The sequence below is a fragment of the Eubalaena glacialis genome, chromosome 7, assembly GCF_028564815.1.
Source record: "Eubalaena glacialis isolate mEubGla1 chromosome 7, mEubGla1.1.hap2.+ XY, whole genome shotgun sequence".
NCBI lineage: Eukaryota > Metazoa > Chordata > Mammalia > Artiodactyla > Balaenidae > Eubalaena > Eubalaena glacialis.
The window spans coordinates 83962479-83986004 of NC_083722.1; the positions used below are offsets into that span (position 1 = coordinate 83962479).

The 23526-nt window shown below is 36.7% G+C and overlaps 1 protein-coding gene and 1 non-coding gene across 18 annotated transcripts in view; both read right to left on the reverse strand.

Annotated features, from left to right (window-relative positions):
• The window catches only part of FHIT (fragile histidine triad diadenosine triphosphatase), a 1499836-nt gene that overhangs the window by 932498 nt on the left and 543812 nt on the right, over positions 1-23526 (reverse strand). The window lies entirely within an intron of this gene.
• Positions 21530-21633, reverse strand: LOC133095874 (U6 spliceosomal RNA). Its single transcript, XR_009701729.1, has one exon. It is a non-coding gene; the product is annotated as a U6 spliceosomal RNA (small nuclear RNA).

The following is a 23526-nucleotide window of genomic DNA, read 5'->3' on the forward strand; positions in this document are numbered from 1 at the left end:
CAAATTCCACATGAAAGGAAATACTTTTCTTCAGTATAGAGGTAGTTATTTGGGCAGAAGAAAAAGTTCCCAGATGAATGCACAGAATGCAGGATGGAATTAAGAGTAAAATGTTTGGTAAAATCTAAATAAATATTGATTGTTTAACAAAAATGTCTTGGCATGGGGCTGAATTACTTGGCAACAGTAATACAGAAGACGGAATCATAGTGGCAAATGAATGTATTATAAGTTTCCTGCATCTGAAATAAATACTTAAAAGACTGTCAAAAGGTTATCTTTTGGTGGTCAAAAAATATAAACTTCCACTTACAAAATAAGTCATGGAGATGTAATGTACAAGCATGGTGACTATAGTTAATAATACTGTATTGTATATGTGAAAGTTGCTAAGAGAGTAGATCTTAAAAGTTCTCACCACAAGAAAAATATTTATAACCATGTGTGGCAACAGATGTTGACTAGACTTACTGTGGTGATCATTTTGCAATATATACAAATATCAAATCATTAAGTTGTACACTTGAAACTAATGTTATAAATCAATTATATCTCCATTAAAAAAGATTTAAGACTGGATTAATAAAACAAAAAATACGAGACAAACGTTAAATAAAGATTACACAGAAAGAAGTAAAACTGCCTTCATTTACAGATGACATGATCATGTATGTAGAAAAGCTTTAAAATCTACAAAAAGGCTACCAGAACTAATAAACGAATTTGGAAAGTCAAATGATACAAGGTCAAAACTCATTACTATTTCTAACACCAGCAATGAACAACTGGAAAATAAAACAAAGTACAATTCCATTTATTATGCCATCTCAAAACATGAAATACATGCAAAACCTTTGTACGGAAACCTATAAAACACTGTAGAAAGAAATTAAAGAGCTCAATAAATGGAAAGATATAGCATATTCATGGATTGAAGGATTCAATATTGTCAAAATGGGATTTCTCTCAAAAATCAATCTAAAGTTTAAATGCAATCCCAATCAAAATCCCAGCAGGACTTGCTGTAGAAATTGACAAACTGATTCTAAAATTTATATAATATGAAACGCAAATTAACTAAAAGAGCCAAGGCAATTTTAATAAAGAAGTACAGAGTTGGAGAACTCACACTACTTGATTTTAAGACTGACTATAAAGCCACACTAATCAAAACAGTGTGTTATTAAGGAAAGGATACATAAATGAATCAAGAGAACAGATCGGGAGTCCAAAAATAGACTCCCACATAAATGGCCAATTTATTTTTGACAAAGATGCCAAGGTAATTCAATCAGGGAGTAGAGTATCTTTTTGATAATAGGGCTAAAACAACTTGATACCATACTGGGGGGGGGGGGTGGGGGAAGTGGCAGAATGCTGACCCTTACTTTATACCATACATAAATATTCCATCAAAATAGATCATAGACCAAACTTTTAGAAGAAATCATAGGAAAAAAATCTTTGCAACCTTGGAGTACACCAAGATTTCTTAGAAAGGAGCTAAAAGCATAGTCATAATTAAAAACTGCTTTTTATAAGCCACTGACATATAAGAGAACATCTGCAACATACATATCTGACAAAGGACTTGTATGCAGAATACATAAAGAACTCCTACAATTCAGAGTGAAAAAAAGAGGCAAAGATTTGAAGATTCTTCACAAAAGAGGTTATACAGATAGCAAATAAGTACATGTAAACATTGACAATATCATTAGTTACCAGGAGATACAAATTAAAACTGCAGTGTGATAACAGTACAATTAAAATTTAAAAGAGTGACCTTCCCAAAGGTTGGCAAGGATGTAAAACGATTGGAATGCTCATAAATGGATGGTGTGAATGTAAAATGGCACAACCACTTTGGAGAACAGTTATATTGTTTCTTTAAAATTTTACACATACATAATGTACAACTCAGACACTTCACTCTCAGGTATTTATTTATGTAAGAGAAATGAAAATATGCCCACATAAATATCTGTACCACAAGCAGTTTTATTCATAATAAGCCAAACCTGTAAACAACCCAAATATAAACCAACAATGAATGAATACACAAAATGAATAAATAGACAAAATGGGGACTGCCTATATAATAGAACAGTCCTGAGCAATGAAAAGAAACAAACTACTAATACATGCAACCACACAACCAAATCATTATACTCCCTGAAGGAAGCCAGACACAAAAGAGTACATATCATATGACTTAATTTATTAAAAATCCTAGAAAATGCAAAATAATCCCCAGTGACAGAAAATAAATTAATAGTTGCCTGAAAGCTGGGACTGTGGGGAGGGAATGACTACAATGTGACATGAGGAAACTTTTCAGGGCAATAGAAATGTTCTGTGTCTTAACTGTGGTGGTGGTTTCACGGGTGCATCCCTCTTTTAAAACTCACTGAACTACACATTTTAAGTGAGCACAGTTTATTACATATAAATTATACCTCAGTTGAGTTTTTTAAAAGATTTCCCCCAAAGCAACCAGACCAAAAAGCTGATATTCTGTATGAATCCACTCATATGAAGTAAAAAAATAGGCAAAATCAATCCATGCTAATAGAACAGTAGCTATCTTGGAGGGCAGGTGCACACATAATGACCGGGAAACTTCTGGGGTGCTAGTGATGTGCGCTATATTTATCTGAGTAGTAGTTACATGGGCTGTTCATTTTCTAAGCATTCATGAAGCACTTAATTTGGGTACTTTTGCTATATTTCTATTACTTTGATAAACAAATAAAAAGTAGGGGGCTGTTAGAAATTAACAGGCACAGCAACCAAATGCAATGGGTGGATATTGTATAGCTTGTGATTTGAAAAACTCAACTGAAAAAAATTTTAGAGGGAATGGAGGAAAATTGAACATGGACTATTTATTAGATATTAAAGAATCATCATTAATTTCATTGTATGTGTACTATAGTTACCGCCCTTATCTGTTAAAGAAACATTAAAAAAAGTACTTATAGGTGAAATGGTATGAAATGAAATGGTATGAATAGGATCCACTTTAAAGTATTTCAGGAAAATATATATGTAGTTATTTCCATTTTTTAAAAAGTAAAAGAAATGTAAAGTGAGGGTGAAGTTCAGGGATGCGGCAGAGAGTCAGAGAGGGTGTACAGATATATAACATGCCTATGACCAAAATCCTATTATTTGCACTCTGAAGATCAAAACATTCACATCAAAATGGCTGCATCAAAATGTCGTGCTTCAGAACACACATAGCAAGAAATTTCTCAGGGGCCCAGAAACAAGACAAGCAGCAATAGAATGAAATTTAAAAGAGTTCAATTAGGTTCTGAATGACAGCCAGGCAGATATATGATGACAAACAGTGGCCTTCCTTCCTGTGGAGACTGATCTATTTTGAGCCCAAAGTGAGGAAAGTGAGTGCATATTATCCAGGGTATTTCACCACTGTTCTTCTGGTCCCTAGTTATCTCCATCTGAGAAGCCTACCCAGGTATTGGAAGGGGGAGAATAAAACAGGAGGCAGAAAACAGATGCTGATGGTATCAGTCAGAATCCCAGCAGATAGAAGTCACATTCATCTGCAACTTTGAAGACAATTAAATGAAGGAACTACTTTCAGAGGTGCAGGTAGGGTTACAAGTTAAGGATGCTGAGACACCTGGGACTAGCTGCAGCATGATGCCTTTACCTCCCTGAACCTAAAAGAGCAAAGGGAGGAAATGTGTCACCAGAGCCTGGTGAGATAAGGGAGGCTGCGGCTACCACCATGAGCTGAAGTCATGGAGGGATAGAGACCTTGCAGGAAATACGATGAGAAAGGCAGGCTACAGAGAGAAGAAATACCCTCCCACCTCTCTCTCTCTCTCTTCCCATCGCCTGATCTTTTTCCAGGATCTCCCAGTGACCAAAACAAACTGGAAGCCACAGTCATGGGAGCTCAGGTGATGCATTCTACAGAGGTCAGTCTCCTGGGTCATGAAGCAGGGCAGAGAAGGTTGTCTAATAGACTACCAGCACACTCTTCCAATGGAGTACATAAGGTCTTCAAGTCTGCAAAGAGAACTGATGGCCATTTCACAAAATCTCTAATTCAGTTGAACCTATGGCTTTAGATACTTAGTTAAAATGGGAATATTTCCAAGCATTTTATACGAGGCCCGAGAACAATGAGTAATCAAAGATCATTTCACAATATATACACAGAGCATTTGGTTAAGTAGCCACTCCTGCTCAGACTTGGACTTGTAAAATAAAAACTTTCCTTCTATATAAAACATTTCCAAACTAAATGGACAGAAAAGTAGAGAAACCTGGTTGTATTTTCCATGGAACTTTAACCATCATTCTATCAAAGAAAATTCAGAGCCAAGTCACCAACGGTGGAAACCCAACTCCAAGGACAGATGGGGAAGAGCATCACCTTGTGAGGCTAAGGATAGAATCCTTATTCTGGCCAGTTAGGCTTTATGGACTGTCCTTTCCCTGCCTTCCCATGGGCAGCTCCCATTGCTTTTCCAACGTCCCTGATGAGGTCAAAAACCCTAAGGCACGCTTCTGCTCAGACAGAGAGATGAAGTAATTTGTTGAAGGCTACACAGCCCAATATCAGGTAGAATGAAGAAGAGCTGCTCTTAGCTTATCAGGGGGTGATGAACCTAGAATGCCATCCAACCTCTCTAAGTTCTGATGTTGCATCCAAATAAGTTCTGGCAATCTCTGCAGCAAAATTTGGTAAATGTTGTTATAAATGTTGTTATAAATTAAGAAACTGGACTTGAAATACCAAGAAGATTTCCCAAGGTTAATCATCTAATAAATAATGGAGCAGTATATTTAAACCTTGGTTAGCCTAACTCCATGCTTACTTACACACATGGACAGTTGGATGTTGTCATAATAGTTATTTTAAAGCATTTAACACTAACCCCAAATTCTGCTTGTATTTGGACAATTTTCATACATTTTACTATCGGTTGTTTGGATTCTCCCAAGGTTAAAGAAATTAAAGGACAGGAGAGCTCTTCCTTGTGCTGCTGCTGTTATAAGCTGGCTTTGCTCTCTCTGGATCTGTACCGTCTGGGTATGTATCTAGGAGTCGTGCGTATATCTGGCAGATAGTTAGAGCTCACGCTGAACTCTCTTGGGGAATTTTCATGGACCCTGCAGAGGTTCCCCAGAGGTTCTGGGTTGGTCTCTGTGACACCCTCCCGGGGGTGGGGGAGACTCTGCCTTGGTCCTTGTATGCTGTGGTCTCATAATCCCTTCAGCTACCATACTGGAGTAGACTCAAAACGATTGCTCCTTGCCTCTCTCCTCTGCAGAGTCCAGATCTGGACCCTAGGAAACACTCACATATCTCATGCCCTGACAAAGACTGGGAAAGCAGGCCAGTTCCCAAGCATCAGCCCACCCATCCTGCCACCCACGCAGTTGGCCAGCCTGTCTCTGCCTTGCCTTCCATATTTCTTAGGGTGAGTCAGACCCCAATGTGTGGGCCACTCTAAATTCCTCAGGCTTGATTTAGGCATTGGTCTCCAGGTCCTCCAGCTGTAATAAGTACTATTCAGAGCTCTCTGATTAGTCCTTTTGATGATCCCCTCTAACCTTGGTGTCACAAGACAGTACTCATCACTGTTTCTCCCAAAAGGTGGTGACAACTCACTGCATGACCACAGCTCTCTCCGAAGAAACTTTGTCTCTAATCTCCTCTTGACTCATATACTCAAAAGCCATGGAGCAGGCTCATGACATTCTACATATGGGGTAATTGGTCTTTTGATAGCTAGCTTACAGGTGCCTCAGTGGAAACTGAGATAAGAAGAGACCCATTCTAACATCCTGTTCCCTACCTGGCCCACATATACATGTGTGTATGTGATATTTTATATGCATTTTCTACAACAATTTCAACTAGTTAAGGGTGATATAAGAGCCTTAGCACTCCCTAATTCAACAATAATCTCCAACTTTCACTGATCACTGCTGATTTGGGTGGTGGCCATCATCATAAAAGATATTATAACCAAAAACATACCTTGAGAATTTTCCAATTCATATGTTCTCCGATTAGAAAAAAATAAAACCTACTTGAAATATGTAGACTTAAAATAGCATTCCAACATATTCCTCACACATTAAATTACTCTCAAATTACTAGCTATTGGTGACATTCCTGATAGTGCCCTAGATTTTTCAACTTTTACAAAAGCCCAGATGGTCAGAAAGATCTTTACCAAATTTGGATCATCTTTTTTAATAGAATGATTTTAAATATTTTTTTTAACAATCAGCTCAGAGTTGTATTTTTAAAAAGCTACTTAGTATTTTCAACTAAGAGAATACGTAATTACCAGAAAAAACTAGCAAATTCCTAGTGCTTATAACCTAAGGTGAGAAATAATGTGGGCCAACAATGTAAAAATTCATATATATATATGTATTTTTATACTTTTTAATCACAAAGTGAGAAAAGTGATATTAAATCTAGTTTGTCCATGCTCATCTGAAAGCATTCTGTAAACCGCCTAAGTTTAAAAAAATAATTATCTAATAGTTAAGTTATAGGTCTAATCATCATCCTTTACCTTGGACTGTTGAAAAATAAAAAACGTTACATTTATTCACAGTAAAATATAGATACTTCCAGATTCAACTCCATATAAGATTTTTTCATCTATTTATGCTCAAGGATCTACAATGACTAGATTAATGAGCCAAAAAGTACATTTTGAAGATTCTCTAAAAGGACTTTATGAAAAGTAGAATTTGATCATGTTTTGGGAGGAAAATTTCTTTAACCTAGAGGGAGTCAACAAATATGAAATCAGGAAAAAATATTCAGGTTTTTGAAAGGAAAAGAACCTCACCAATGATCTTAGACGGTGGATGGGTGTAGGGGTGAAATTACTTAATTACTCAGAATAATTAAAGCTAGAGGGTAAAGGTGGGAGAAAAACACATAAAATAATCATTTCACTCACTTCACCTGGCCTTAATTTAAATCAGAACACTTTCCACCCCTGCATTGCTCCAAACAATTTACCAGAAAAGAAAAATAATAGAGGAAAATATTCTTTTTAAGTAACCCAGAGCACATATAGCAAAAACTGCAATGTTATCATTCAGCAATTATGATGATCTAGTTTATTTTTTAAATAGCTCAGCATTGCACATGCTCACTAAGTGGTCCTAGGTGCAGCAAGAGCTCTTCGTTTAACGCCAACACTGATTTTCCCAGCAGCTTTCCTCTGCTACCTCTAATCTTTCATTCATAACCCTATGTGGTCCTCCATAGAAATACCCCTTTAGGCATGAACACCCAGGAAAACACCTCCCCCTGCCCCCCTGTGGAGAGGCATGTAAAAGAGTCCAGTATCTTTACTTTCTGCAGAAGAAGGCAGAAAATATTTCTTTTAGGGTAGCCATCCAATACCTGAGTGTTTTAATACTCCGCAGCAGGTAATTTAATTTATTTTTAGGAAGGATGAGAACTAAAAGCAGCACAAAGAGTAATAATGAATCAGGGGTTAGAATTTTCTCCAAAGTTAGAAACTATAGATATAAACTCCTGAAATCAGGAAGGGCCTCAGCAATGAGGAAATCATATTGCAAAGAGGGAAGTGAGAGAGACGGGAAGTGATGTGCCCACAGCCTCCTAGAAGAATGGTTTCTCACCCCTCAGTCGAGGGCTCTTTCCACGACTGCACTTTTTCCTTTGCCCTCTCCTTCTGCCCCTTGATCTCTCTGACAAATGCTCAAAGCCTCACTTAAAACAGTCCCCTAACAAGGGCTTGCCAAGGGAAGGCAAAGTTTGGGATACAGAGTCCAATTAACTGCCTCTGATTGCTGGATAACTCAAGTCTTCTGGAAACTGACTCCAGCAGCATGTGTTATTTATTTACATCCAACCCTTGTTCTAAAAATAACTGGACATGTTTTGCTGAAATACACGAAACACAACAAGCTAAAAATAAATACAATGGGGAATTATCACAAAGGGGGGAAAAGGATAGGAAAATCTAGCCTATTAAAGGCACCAATGGTGGGATCTTGTGGAAAGGGTAACAAAGTATCGATGTTCCAAAAGGAATCTCCTGGAGAAACTGTCTTATACCAAGAAGGGATGAGGCACAAATTTTCCTTTTAATGTCTTAATATGCAGGTTTTGGATTTCTGAAGCAAGTCATTCCTGAGCCTTGCAAGGTTAGAAAGAGAAGAAAATGGAAGTGAGAGGAAAGAGGAGAGAATTACAGAGTAGGGGGAGGCAGAGGGAACCACGACAGGATGATGTCAACCTAGGCATCATTTGTTAAAGAACCAAAAATAATTTATCGCATAATTGGAGGCTCAAATTCATACCTGAACTTGAACTCAATTGCATTTTTGCTATGTCATAATGCAATATAGTGTATATCAATTGGCTCAGAATTTAAAATTAGAGTCCAATTACCTGTGTAAGGGAATCATAAATCCAACTTGTATTTTTCTAACAGGGTTAACAACTCATGATGCCCGCTTAAACTCAGGAAAATCTATTTTCTGAGCTTAAGAACAATTGCACATTGGTATTTTTTCACCCTGGTCTACTGCCCCAGGTGGATATAGTGACTGGGGGAGGGTAGAAGCCTAAGGCAAAACTAACAAACACAGAGCATTGAATATGCTCAAAACGCCAACCACACGCAGGGGAAACCGGAGTGGGAGCACTTTCGTGTAATAGGCAGCCAGAACCTGGACACCTGCTATTTGGTGAAGGAGTAAAAGCAAAACACTCCTACTGCTTTTCTAGTCCAGCAAAAATTTCCCTGGAGCTAAAGAGTAAGATGAAATACTAAGTAAGGGGAGAGCTTGAACTCCCGCTAACAGCACACCAGAACCAGGCCTGCCTAACTAAGGTCACAACTGCATGAAGCGCAGAGACTCCCCTCCCAGGGCGGTTTGTTGGCCTTCTGTTCAACTGGAAACATCTGAGGGAACACTGCCTGGAGGGAGGGGGTGGTGGAATAAAGCTGCGGCAATGGCGGCAGAAGTATCAGCAGGAACAGCCTTCATGGATGACAGTTCAGCACTGCAGATGCCTGTGTATGTATCTTATACACACCCAAACACAGATACTACACACACGTGTTATACATTTTGACACTGAAATTCCATTTCCATGAAATTCTGCTTGAGAAACAATTGAACCAGGTTGCAAAGATATACATACAAGGTTCCTCATTTCAGCACTGCTTCTAAGAGCCAGAGTTGGAAGCAGACTAAAAGTCCATCAAAGGGGATGATTTAAGTAAATTTAAGCACTTCACCCTACAGAGTAATACTGTGCTGGAAATACAGATGATGATGTAAAATTCTATGGACATGGCACACTGTAAGATAAAATTACAAAAGAGTGTTACTGGATATATCAATTTTGAGTATAGTGCATGTGTATGTGTGCACGGGTGAAGAAGAAAGTCTGGGAGAAAATGCCCTCACATATTAGTCAAGGTCATTACTGTGTGGTGGGATAAATGGTATTCACTTTTTCAAAAACCTTCTCCCGTGGTGTTGGATTTTTGAGTTTTAATTTTATAAAATTGGCAGGTGTTCCTTCCATAATCTGAAAAAAATACTACAGTATTTTCTATTTTTGGATTTTTTTTCAAGTAAGGAGGATAGGAGGAAGAGTAGCAATATATAGAAAAGGCAGAAGCCCATCAGAGCCCGCGAGGCTTTCCCTGCACAAAACACTAGCACCTGTCCCAAAACAGTTTCTGTCTTTACACAAAATTCCACTGACTGTACATTTTATTGAGGAGGGGAAACAAATGCACCAAAGCAAATCATCTGTCCACCTTACCTTTTTTCCTTCTGTGGGAAAAAAAATCTCGGTCTGTACTATGCTTCTGAGAGCAAATGATGTCCCTCCAAGACCCAAAATACAGCTAGAAACCTTGGCAACTGTGCCTTTTACACCGGGCTTGTTGGTTCCTCTGTTTTCTCACCTTCCAAATGGACATGTAAAACTGTTACTTCACAAAGCCAAGGTGCTCTTTTTAAAGCACAGAAAATACCAAAGAAACATACCAATTAGAACACATGCTTCTCACTGAGTCATTTCTGTATCTTAGTTTCATTTGCTCTATATGCCAGGGTAAGATATCTGCAAAGTCATAGCAAAAGAACTAGAAGGACTTTTGAGACCATCCAGTTCAATGCCCACATTTTTCACAAGAGAAAGCTCAGACCAGTCACCAAGTGAGTCAGGCAGGACTAAAACCGAGGGTCTGCCTCCCAGTCCGCTGTTTATCACTCATCTCTAATTTCAGTCAAAGATGCAGCTGTGTTTCCCCTTTCTAGAGAATCTGAATATTTCTTTAGCTAATGTTGACATAAATCATACTTTGTGAGATAGAGAAACAGAGAGCAAAGTAACATAATATACCAGCTAGCTTTTCCAGATGCATCTGAGAGAGAGTTTCAATAATGGAAAACACTTCATACATTGCTTTATACAGTCCACTCGGTTCTGTGATAGAAAAGGGTAAAAAGTTCAGGGGGAAAAACCATATGGGTCATCTGGTGACATTTTTTAAAAGTTTACTTTCAGAAGCGCATGATTTAAAGTGTTTTCCCCCTCAAAACCAAGCATATTCACTATAAAACACCTAAAAAATACAACAAAATATTAATGAGCAGAAAAAGGAAACATATCATACAATTCTACCAACAAAAAGACAACCACCGTTAAAAGTTTAGGATAGTTCCTTCTAGTTTTTTTTTGTTCCTTTTTGAATGGTTGAGATCTTCATACATATACCATTTCCAGATTTTCTTTTCACCTAAATTACACCTAAGTGTTTTAATAGTTCATTAACAACTTATAAGCATCATTTTAATGTATGAACAGTATTTTGTGGTATAGATATGCCAAATTTTATACTTTTTTTCTTTATGTATGTTATTTAGGGGTTTTCTATTATACATAATACTATAATGAGAATTTGAAAAATAAACTGTGATCTTAATTTTCTGATTATTTTCTTAACTTTAATTCCTAAAATGAGGTTAAATATTATAAACATTTTAAAGTACCTGAAAGTTGGTACCAAATTTTGTTTTTTTTACCAAAGGTATATAAAAGTTCCTATCTTATAGTGCTTTTTCAATAATTACCAAATTTTAAGTCTTTGTTAATTTTATAGGTGACACAGATACCTATTTTATTGAATCTCTCTGTCATTGAACAGTATCATATATTCATTACACATTGTGTTTCTCATTTGGAACATCTATTCTTGAGGTCTCTGCCCATTTATCTACTAAGAAGGGAAACATTTTGATTGAAGACATCCAATCATGTTTTCTTTAATAAATAAAATTAAAATAGAACTTTTAAGCAAGTTAATAGCCTTGCTGAATTCACTAAAGCCTAAGAAAACAAAGACTCCTGGCAAAATCAGTTAAGAGATGTAGAGAAAATAGCACAACACACACCTGAGTATATATTATTTGGCTCCATCAAGTAAGTGATATGTTTGTGCAGCTTTCTGTGACTGCTGATTCCAAGTGTCAGATTAACAAACAGTTGAAAATAAATGAAGAGCTGGAGCATGCGGCATATGAAAATCACAAACTCTCTTTTTAAAAAGAATGTGTTCTGGTTCACATTGGTGTACCAAGAAAATTCATTTACCTCCTTTCTCACCCAAAGTACTTTCTAAATGATACTAAAGGAGCACAAAGGTGTAAACCCATAACCACAAAGAGAACGGGAAGAAGCCATTAGAAGGTGAGTGATTTCAATAAAAGTCTGTTGACTCACAAACCACAGCAAAGGAAACCACAACCCAAAAGGGGGTTTCCACAAAGGAGAAAACAGACCTGCCTGATACTACCCCAGAAAAACTCAGTTTTCAGAAATAGTGGGTAAAACAGAGGGTGGAAGAGTTGGGTAGAGCTGAAAAGCGGGGTACTAATTACAGGTCAGTATATGTAACATAGACTGCCCTCCCTCGTGGCTCTCCATGTGAGCTGGCCTGAAGCCACCACTAGGTTCAAGGCAGTAAAAACGTGTGTGGGGAGAAGTAGGACAGTTATCATGGGTGTTAAAACCTCACTCTTGCAAGTCAAAATCCCCCCACCCCATTCCCATGCACACACTCTAAACTTTGACCCTTCAAGCACACCATTTACAATATCAATCCACCTGTTGGAAGGGCTTGCAAACAGCCCTTCTATTACCTCATTCTTTTACATATAACCACAGATCACTGGAAATCTAATACACCAAGAAAGGCCAGCACAGAAAATAAAGTGAGCAAGCAAAATAGCAGAAAACAGGACACCATGCAAATAAGACAATTTGGGGAAAAGATACAAACTTAAAAAAGAAAACCTATTTAATACCCTCAAGAATCACTTGAGGATATTTGGTAACTACAAGACAAAAGCAGAGTTATATTTAAAAGGAATAATGAGATTTTAAAAAGATCCCTTGGGAATTACATGATTACTTAAATAAAAAATTCAATAGACAGCTTAATGGCAAACTTTGAGAAATCTCCTAGACTATATACTAAATGTACAATATGTCAGAAAAAATAAGATATATAGATGATTGATCCAGGAGATCTACATGTGGAAAGTTTCAGAATGAGAAAAACAAAACTAGAGGGGAGGAAATTATCAAATAAATTATATAAGAAAATTTCCCAGAGCTAAAGGGACACATGAATCTTCAAAGTATAGGAATCTACTCAGTGTCAAGGAGAATGAACTGTGAAATGTTAGAACACTGAGGTTAAAGAGAAATTCGCAATAGCCTCCTAAAAAGACCCTCCCCCTAAAAAGGTAGCCTACAGAAAAGGAAGGATCAGAATAACATCAGATTCATCAGCAGCAGTGTTGGATGCTAAAAGACAGCAGTGAAAATGATTTTCGATACAAAAGTCCTATTCCCAAACTATCAATCATGTTTGAGGGCAAAATGAAAAACTGCAAGCTTGCAAGGACTCTGTTTACCTCCCATTCACTCTTTCTTGGAAAGTTACTAGCAAAATTCGGAGGTAAGTCAAAGAGAGAAAGCCCACTGGATCCAGCAAATGGTAAATCCAACTCTGGAGAGCAATATGGGAATCTCAGGCTAATTCTATCCAGCAGGTCTAGAAAATAACCTGTCTAAATGAGAGCAAAATGGAGATCTAATGAGAAAGAGGGAGAACCAATAGAAGAGAAAGTGCAAATACGAGTTTTGGAAAACCTGAAGATATGATGGAGGCACACACTCAGGAAAGGCAAGAGGACATCAGAAATTCCAGTAAAATCAAGCACAGATAACTTTATAAGAAAGACTTAAAATATATATTACACACACTGAAAGATGGCATGATTTTGACAAAATGACAGAGGAAGAGAATCCATTTGAACCTGATTCTAGACACAGTCTCCTTTGTGTATCACAGGAGTTGTGACACTGAAACCATAGAAACCACTTGGGTCTGCAGTAAATAATTTAGCAAAGGGATTTCCCTGGTGGTGCAGTGGTTACGAATCCACCTGCCAATGTAGGGGACACGAGTTTGATCCCTGCAACAAAGACCCAACACAGCCAAAAATAAATAAATAAATATATTAAAAAAATAATAATTTAGCGAAGTCCTGATGATGCAAATCCTTTTCATTATAGTCAACTTTGGAAAAATCACAAAGAAAGACCTCTCTGGTGACAGAGCAAATGTAAATTAAACTTGACAATGCAAAAATAATGGTACAACTGAATGAGAACTGAAAGTGGAAGAGGGAAAAGAATAGTGAAGAAAGGGGTATGAACGCTCATATCTCATCTATGGTAAGGAGGTAAGAGATGCTGACTAGGTTGATAGACCAGTAAAGAGAGATTTAAATGTGATTTAGAAGTGGCAAGACCAAAGCAACCTAGTGTTAGGTTAGTGTTAGCAACCTAGCAACTTAGGAAGCAACCTAAGTGTCCATCAACAGATGAACGGATAAAGAAGATGTGATTCACACACACACACACACACACACACACACATACACACACACACACAATGGAATACTACTCAGCCATAAAAAAGAATGAAGTTTTGCCATTTGCAACAACATGGATGGACTTGGAGTGCATTATGCTAAGTGAAATAAGTCTGACAGAGAAAGACAAATACTGTATGATATCACTTATATGTGGAATCTAAAAAATAAAACAAACTAGTAAATATAACAAAAAAGTAGGAGACTCACAGATACAGAGAACAAATAGTGGTTACCAGTGGGGAGAGGGAAGGGGGAGGGGCAATATAGGGGTAGGAAATAAGAGGTACAAACTATTACGTATAAAATAAGCTACAAGGATATATTGTACAACACAGGGAAGATAGCCAATATTCTATAATAACTATAAATGGAGTATAACCTTTAAAAATTGTGAATCACTATACTGTACACCTGTAACTTATATAATATTGTATATCAACTACACTTCAATTAAAAAATAAATTAATTAATTTAAAAAATTATAAAAAAGAAGTGGCAAGACCAATGGAAGTGGAGAATAATGTCATGTTGTTAGTGGGAAAATGTGAAAAGGTGATAGATAAATTCTCTTTCTTAGAAGAAAATCAGTATATAACATGTAAAATTGATAAAAAATTTAATTGGCAATATGGAGATAAAGCCAGGAATGCGTTACAGCAGTTGCATTTAGGGAGGGCAATAAAAAGGGGAAAGGGTAGTTAGTGTTGGGAACTGTTCATTTTCATATGTGTTTCTAAACTATTTTATTTGTAAGCCATGTGCTGGTTATTGCTTTCATAAAAACAAAACAAAAAAGAAAGTTATGAAAGGAGCAAGTGCACTGTGACAAGCTCTTTTACTAAAAACAAAAACAAATAATTGAGCCTGGATGAAATGTTGTCTTCTGAGTCTCTGGATAACTCTGGAGGAATAGTGAATTTTGTATAACTGGATTTATTTATAAATTTATTTATAAAAAGGAGGGAGCAAATGCAGTGTACGGAAATGAGACACACATTTTTTTCCCAACAGAACAATTAAGCACTCATTAGGACGTAATGACAGGATGACATTCTGGGGTTTGGAGGGTAAGCACATCCCCTTCATTATCAAATCAAAGATTTTCCAGTATCAAGAGGGACTCTTTTCTCTCTCCTGGATTCTCCCTGCACACACCTCCTCCCTCCCCCACCCCACAAGCCCCTTCATGACCTTAAATAAAGATGAAGATTGAACAAAAGGTTCCCTAGTGCTAATTGCATGTTCTCTAATTTCTAATTTCCTCAAGATTGCTGCCTCCTGGCTGTTTCATATTAATATCACCCAAAATGTACAGCAAGTGCACATTTGAATACCCAGCTAGGTACATTTCCCAGAATGTATTTTTGAATGGGTTAGTTGTGGGAAGGTTGGCAAGATACTAGTGACTCGATGATGGTGCAGTAACGTTACCCACAGCCTGGGTAACGTTACTGCACCCTGTGTTCACAGAGAAGGCTGGTTCTGAGTTCAATTACAATCGCTAGCAATTTAAATGATAGCTGCTGTGCTATAATCTAAAATAAATTGCTTTTCTCAAGAAGCCATGTAAGCTTTTGTACTGCAACTTAGCAGAGCTGCTGGTTTTATCTCATCTGAAATTCAAACAGGGTATAAAAACTGGGCCTCTGAACTCCTGTTTTTACCTCGAATAGCATTCTTCTACATTCTAGGGCTCTCCAAAATTTCTACCCTAGAACTAGGTTTATAGGAAAGCAACATTCTATTTCCATTTTTTATGCAAGTCATCATTTGGTTTTTGTTTTTCTATTTCAACCTCACACTTTGGGCTGTTTTGAAAGAACTGTATTACTGGGGGCAAGATTTTTTTCTCCCCATTTTGATGGCTAGAAAGCTTCTCTGCTAACATGGGCCAAGCCAAGCGTGGAGACATCGGCACCCAAATGAATGCATGTACCTCTGAAACTCTGTTCAAATTTACCTCCTTCCCGTCCACCCATGGGAAGAGGAAAGAAACAGCCAGTGCTCAGAATCTGAAGTAGAAATTCTGCCTTTCCCTACCCTCACTTCCCCATTAGTTTCGCCCAGAAGTCCATGGACTCAAGCTCACAACTATTTCCCCTGAGCACATTCAGACCCAGTGCCTCTGAAGGGACACAGCTGTCTCAGCATTTCTCTGATAGAGATGGCTTCTGACCCCTTAGATGTCTTTCCACAAATGCAATTAGAATAGTTCCCAGTGTTCACTACATTCTTTCAGATTTAACAAGGCAACATAATTAACACTGCTATTTTTCTGCCAGTCAACAAAATTGCCCTTCCAAGAGATTTTTCATGTTTACAAAAATAATCCACTAATATGTTTCCCTTTCAGATGTTTTTCTTCTATTGAGGTTGAAAGAGCTTGGTTTGGGGTATGCTATACGGTGTGTGCTCAGCAGCATTTCTCTGAAAGGGGAAACTTCTTTATGCCCATCAAAGAGAACAACCAGAAAAAAAAAAAAAGAAAAAAGAAAAATGAACACTTTAGACCAATTCAGATTCAAACTTAGAGCCACTGTGAAGTCAAGGAAGTTCTATTTCTTTCTATCACATGCACAGAGCCATGCCAAGGGGGTAGATGTAATGTCCCTATTGAATCATGTGAATCCCGCAGTTCTGTTGTAGGAATTCTCTGAGCTTTGATAACCAGAGACTAAGTATACTGGTTCTCCACCAGGATCCTTAGGGGGAACTAGGAAATGGGGTGGGGGAGGGTGCTTTTTTCAATGTCCCAGTAATTGGGGGGCAATACTGATATCTGGGGGACATTCTAAGTGTTGCTGAAAGTTCTGCAGTGTGTTATCTCCACACAACATAGAATAGAACTGCCTAGAGAAGACAAAATGAGCTCATTGCCCTGGGTCCCGTGTTTTCTCATTTTGCAAACCCTGGGCTCCTGACAATCAGTAACTGAAGGAATCAACTAGTGGTTTAAAGAAGGTATTGATTCAACAAATACGTATTAAGTTCCTCCTATTGACAGTACAATTAATGCAATATATACATCAGACCATAATCTCCCCTCTAAGGAAGCTTAAAATGTCATTTGCTCCATAAAGTCCTTCCTAATGACCTCAGCTATAACTAATCTCTAGGTAAAGAGAGAAAATAACCTATTAGGGTTGTGGATACTGGAACCAAAAATTCTTGGGTTCTAATCCAGATTCTGCCACTGACTAGGCTTGTGACCTTGGACTGGTTGCTTAATCTCACTGTGTCTTGGTTTCCTCATTGGAAAATGGGGATAATATTGCTGTTTGGGGATTAAATGGAGTTATTAATGATATAAAGTCATCAGAACAGTGCATGACACATAGTAAGTGCTCAAAAAGCACTTACTATGGTATATATATTTATAATTTTTAAGAAGTTTTATATACATAATTTTAATTGAAATCATGGTTGAGATAACTGCAGGTTCACATGCAGTTGTAAGAAATAACACAAAGAGATCCTGTGTATATTTTATCCAGTTTCCTCCACTTTGAAAAACCATAGTATAATAGCACAACCAGGATTTGACATTAATACAATACACCAATCTTATTCAGAATTCCCCTAAATCCCAGTTTTACTTGTACTCATTTCAGTGTATGTGTGTGTGTGTTTGTGTATGTATTAAGTTCAATACAATTTTATAACCTGTGCAGGTTCGTGTATCCACCACCAAGGTCAAGATACTGAGCAGTTTTATCACCACAAGGATCCTTCATGTTGTGCCTTTATTACCTCACCGACCTTTCACTTGGCCCTCCCTCACCTCCATCCCTAAGCCCTGGCAATCACTAATCTGTCCTCCATTTTGTCATTTCAAAACTGTCACTTAAATGGAATCATAAAGTATGTAATTTTATCACTTATATGTGGAATCTAAAATATGATGCAAATGAACTTATTTACAAAATAGAAACAGACTCACAGACATAGAAAACAAACTTATGGTTACTAATGGGGAAAGAGAGGAGGGATAAATTAGGAGTTTGGGATTAGCAGATACAAACTACTTTATATAAAAATAGATAAACTAGGTCCTACTGTATAGCACAGGAAACTATATTCAATATCTTGAAATAACCTATAAATTTAAAAGAATATGAAAAATAATATATATACACATATATATAGCTGAATCACTTTTCTGTAACACCAGAAACTAACACAACATTGTAAATCAACTGTACTTCAATTTTTTAAAAATTGAAAAACAAGAAACCCTAAAAAATAAAATACATAATTTATTGGGATTGGCTTTTTTCACTCAACACGACTCTTTGGAGAATCACCCAAGTTGTTGATTGTATTAATAGTTCGTTCCTTTTGATTGCTGAGTAGAATTCCATGGGTACCACAGTTTATTTAACCACTCATCTGTTAAAAACATCTGGGCTACTTCCAGATTTTGGCTGCTATGAATGAAGCTGTTATGAATATTTATGTACCAGTTTTTATGTGAACATAAATTTTCATTTCTCTGAGATAAATGCTCAAGAGTGCAATTGCTGGGTCATATGGTAGTTGTATGTTTAGTTTTGTAAAAAACTGCCAGATTTGATTCCCAGAGTGGCCGTACCATTTTACATCCCCACTAACAAAGTATGAGTGAACAGTTTCTTTGCATCCTCACCAATATTTGGTGTTGTCATTATTTTTTATTTTAGCCATTCTGATAGATGTGAAGTGATAGCTCATTATGGTTTTGATTTGCATTTCTCTGATGGCCAGCGATGTGGAATATCTTTTAGTGTGCTTATTTGCCATCTGTACATCTTCCTCAGTGAAATGGCTGTTCATGACTTGTGCCCATTTTCTAATTGGATTGCTTGCTTTTTTACTGTTGACTTTTAGGAGTTCTTTACATATACTAGATACTAGTCCTCTGTGGAATATGTAGTTTGCAAATATTTTCTTCTAGCCTATAGACTGTCTTTTCATTCTCCTTACATGGCTTTCACAGAGAAAATTTTTAATTTTGTTGAGGTCCAATCTATCTATTGTTCCTTTTATGGATTTATGCTTTTGGTGTGAAGTCTAAGAATTCTTTATTTAAACTTAGATCCCAAGAAATTTCTCTTATGTTTATTTTTTCTAAAATTTTTGTAATTTTACACTTTATGTAAGTCTGTAATCCATTTTGAGTTAATTTTTGTATAAGGTATGAGGTTTAGATCAATGTTATTTTTTTTGCCAATGGATGTCTAATGCTCCAATACCATTTATTAAAAGGCTGGGCTTCCTTCATTGAGTTGCTTTTGCTCCTTTGTCAAAAATCATCTGAGCATGTGTGTGGATCTATTTCTGGATCCTCCATTCTGTTCCATTCCATCCTCTGCCAATACCACATTGGCTTGATTACTATGGCTATATAGTTAGCTTTAGTATTGGATAGAATGATTCCCCCTACTTTATGATTCTTTTTTAAAAATTATTTATTTATTTATTTATTTATGGCTGCATTGGGTCTTCGTTGCTGTGAGCAGGCTTCTCATTGTGGTGGCTTCTCTTGTTGCGGAACACGGGCTCTAGGTGCGAGGGCTTCAGTAGTTGTGGCTCGCAGGCTCTAGAGTGCAGGCTCAGTAGTTGTGGCACATGGGCTTAGTTGCTCCGTGGCATGTGGGATCTTCCTGGACCAGGGCTCGAACCCGTGTCCCCTGCATTGGCAGGCGGATTCTTAACCACTGCACCACCAGGGAAGTCCCATACTTTCTTATTCTATGCTATGATTGTTTTAGCTATTATAGGGCCTGTGTCTTTACATATAAGTTTTAGAATAAGCTGGCTGGAATTTTGTTAGGAATTGCATTAAACCTTAGATCAATTTGGGGAGGACTTACATCTGTACTATGTTGAGACTTCCAACATTTATTGGAAGGTCTTCTTTGACTTCTTTTATCAGTATTTTGTAATTTTCAGCATACAAATCCTGTATGCATTTTGTTAAGTGTATAGCTAATATTTCATTTTCTTTGGAACAGTGGCAAACGGTATTGTGTTTAAAATTTTGGTTTCTGCATGTTCCTTGTTAGCATATAGAAATACAATTACTTTTGTGGATTAATTAATTGCTGAACTCACTTATTAGTTCTGGGAGTATTTTGTTGTTGTTGTAGATTCCTAGGGATTTTCTAGGTAGAAAATCCTGTCATCTGCAAATAGAGCTAGTTTTATTTCATTCCTTTCCCATCTGCATGCCACCTATTCCTTTTTCTTGCTGTATTACAGTGGCTAGAACTTCCAGTACCATATTGAATAGAAGTAATGAGAGTGAACATCCATGCGTTGTTCCCAATATCAGGGATTCTCTTTTTTTTTTTTAATTAATTTTTATTGGAGTATAGTTGGTTTACAATGTTGTGTCAGTTTCTGCTGTACAGCAAAGTGAATCAGCTATACATATACATATATCCCCTCTTTTTTGGATTTCCTTCTCACTTAGGTTACCACAGAGCACTGAGTAGAGTCCCCTGTGCTATACAGTATGTTCTCATTAGTTATCTATTTTATACATAGTATTAACAGTGTATATATGTCAATCCCAGTCTCCCAATTCATCTCACCCACCCCCACCCCCGGTATCCATACATTTGTTCTCTACATCTGTGTCTCTATTTCTGCTTTGTAAATAAGAACATCTATACCATTTTTCTAGATTCCACACACATGCATTAATATATGATATTAGTTTTTCTCTTTCTGATTTACTTCACTCTGTATGACAATCTCTAGGTCCATCCATGTCTCTACAAATGACCCAATTTCGTTCCCTTTCATGGCTGAGTTAATATTCCATTGTATATATGTGCCACATCTTCTTTATCCATTCATCTGTTGATGGACACTTAGGTTGCTTCCATGTCCTGGCTATTGTAAATAGTGCTCCAGTGAACACTGTGGTACATGTGTCCTTTTGAATTATGGTTTTCTCTGGGTATATGCCCAGTAGTGGGACTGCTGGGTCATATGGTAGTTCTATTTTTAGTTTTTTAAGGAACCTCCATACTGTTCTCCATAGTGGCTGTATCAATTTATGTTCCCACCAACAGTGCAAGAGGGTTCCCTTTTCTCCACACCCTCTCCAGCATTTGCTGTTTGTAGATTTTTTTGATGATAGCCATTCTGACCGGTGTGAGGTGATACCTCATTGTAATTTTGATTTGCATTTCTCTAATAATTAGTGATGTTGAGCATCTTTTCATGTGCCTCTTGGCCATCTGTATGTCTTTGCAGAAATATTTAGGTCTTCTGCCCATTTTTGGATTGTGTTGTTTTTTTGATATGGAGCTGCATGAGCTGTTCGTATATTTTGGAGATTAATATTTTGTCAGTTGCTTAATTTGTAAATATTTTCTCCCATTCTGAGGACTGTCTTTTCGTCTTGCTTATGGTTTCCTTTGATGTGCAAAAGCTTTTAAGTTTAATTAGGTCCCATTTGTTTATTTTTGCTTTTATTTTCATTACTCTAGGAGGGGGGGTCAAAAAAGATAAAAATACGGAACGCTTCACGAATTTGCATGTCATCCTTGGGCAGGGGCAATACTAATCTCTGTATCGTTCCAATTTTAGCATATGTGCTGCCGAAGCAAGCACTCAGGGATTCTCTTTATCAAGTTGAGGTAATTCAACTCTATTCCTTAATTGCTAACAATTTTTATTATAAATGGATGCTGGATTTTGTCAAATGCTTGCTCTGGGTTAATTGATATGATCATATCATTTTTCTTCTTTAGCTTGTTGATATGGTAGATTACATTGATTCATTTTAAAGTACTCAATCATCCTTGCATACCTGTATTAAATCCCCTTCGGTCATGGTACATAATTCTTTTTACACATTGTTCTACTTGATTTGCTAATATTTTGTTGAGTGTTTCTGTGTCAAAGTTCACAAGAGATATTGGACTGGAATAGTCTTTCTTTCTTCCTCCCTCCTTCCCTCCCTCCCTCCCTTCCTTCCTTTCTTTTTGTGGTCTTTTACTAGGCTCATAAAATGAGTTGGGAAGTGTTCCTACCTCTTCTATTTTCTGAAAGAGATTATGTAAAATTGGTATTAATTCTTTTCTGAACATTTGGTAGACTTCTCCAGTGAAACTGTGTGGCCCTGAGGAGTTCTCGGGGGGAAACTTTTAAGTACTAACTCAATTTCTTTAATCGTTACTCAAGCTGTCCATTTCATACTGGCTGAATTTAGGTGGTTTATAATTTTTGAAAAATTGATCTCTTTCTTCTAAGTAGTTGACTATGTGAATATGAAATTGTTCACAGTGTATCCTTATTTATTTTTTAATGATTGTAGGATCTGTATTTATATCCCCTATGTCATTTCTAATGTTGGCAATTTTGTTATTGTCAGCCTTGCTAATCATTTATCAATTTTATTAATTTTTTAGAATAACCAACTTTTTGCTTCATTGACTTTATATTTTTCCTGTTTTAAATTTTATGGATTTCTGCTTTTACCTTTATTATTTCTTTCTGTCTGCTTGCTATTGGTTTTTCTTTCTTTTTTATACTTGAGGTAGGAACTTAGGTTATTAATTTGAGAACTTTCCTCAATTCTAGTATCGTATTTAGTGGTATAAATATCCATCTCAGCACTGCTTTAGCTGCAGCTTACATATTTTGATATATTGTGTTTTCATTTTCATTCAGTTCTATGTATTTTTTAATTTCCTTTAAGAGTTACTCTTTGACCTATGTTTAGAACTTTTTCTGTGATCTTCTTGTAATTGATTTCTAGTTAGATTTTATTATAGTCAGAGAACACATTCAGCATGATTTCAATTTTTAAAACTTAAAGGGTTTTTTGTGACCCAAGGTATGGTATATTTTGCTGAATGATACATGAGTGCTTGAAAAAAATGTGTATTCTGCTATTATTGGATGGAGTGTTCTATATATGTCAATTAGATACTATTAGCCCATTGTGATGCTCAGATCTTCTATATTCTTGCTGATTTTCTGCATAGTAGATCTATCTATTGTTGAGATGGGGCACTGGAGTCTCTAACTACAGTTGTCAATTTCTCTATTTCTCCTTCAACTCTGTTAGTTGGGTTGTTTGTTTTTGTTTGTTTGTTTTTTCCCCATGTACTTTAAGGCTCTATTGTTTGGTGTGTATATATTTAGGATCATTAAATTTTCTGGGTGGGTTGATGCTTTCATCATTATATAATATCTCTGTTTGTCTCTAGATATTTTCTTTGCTCTAAAGTCTACTTTTATCACATATTAATATAGTCTCTCCTGCTTTTTGAAAATTAATATTTGTATGGTGTACTTTTTTCTATCCTTTTACTTTTAACTTACCTAAACATTGACTTTGAAGTGAGTTCCTCATAAGCAGCATATAGTTGGACTGAGTTCTTTTATCCACTCTGTCAATCTTTATCTTTCAATAAAAGATTTAGATGATTTACATTTAAGATCATTATTGATATGTTAGCACCTCAGTCTATTATCATATTACTTGTTTTCTATTTC